The sequence below is a fragment of the Gadus chalcogrammus genome, chromosome 4, assembly GCF_026213295.1.
Source record: "Gadus chalcogrammus isolate NIFS_2021 chromosome 4, NIFS_Gcha_1.0, whole genome shotgun sequence".
Lineage (NCBI taxonomy): Eukaryota > Metazoa > Chordata > Actinopteri > Gadiformes > Gadidae > Gadus > Gadus chalcogrammus.
Window position 1 is genome coordinate 25593102 of NC_079415.1, and position 510 is coordinate 25593611.

Below are 510 nucleotides of genomic sequence, written 5' to 3' on the forward strand. Positions count from 1 at the left end.
CTAAGTCGCCGGATCCGCCCCCCCCTCTGCGTTCCGGGACATCCCACTTTGCAAATGAATGACTGGTTGTCTGTGTTTGTGTGTGTGTTTATGGAAGCATATATGTAGCAAAATTCAATGCAATTTGGAATTCCATTATGCATTTGACAATGCATTATGCAATTTTATAATGTAATTTGTAAATACGTTATTCAAAGTGTATTTTAAAATGCAAAGTGACAATGCAATCCTCAATTAAATTTGCAAAAGTTCTAACAATACAAATAGAATAACATTTTGTCAAATTCTTTGAGTTCCTTTATACAAATTGAAAAGCTATAGCGTCCCCGTGATTGCAATCCACTTCGCCACGCTCCGTGTGTTGCGATATTCAAATGACATTTCAATCCGCAAAACGGAATCCAAAACGGAATCCAAAGAGGGAATCCAAAGTGGAATCCAAAGAGGAATCCAAAAAGTCAATATGCAAAGTGGCAAACGTATCAGCCAATCAGCGGGAACTACGTCACT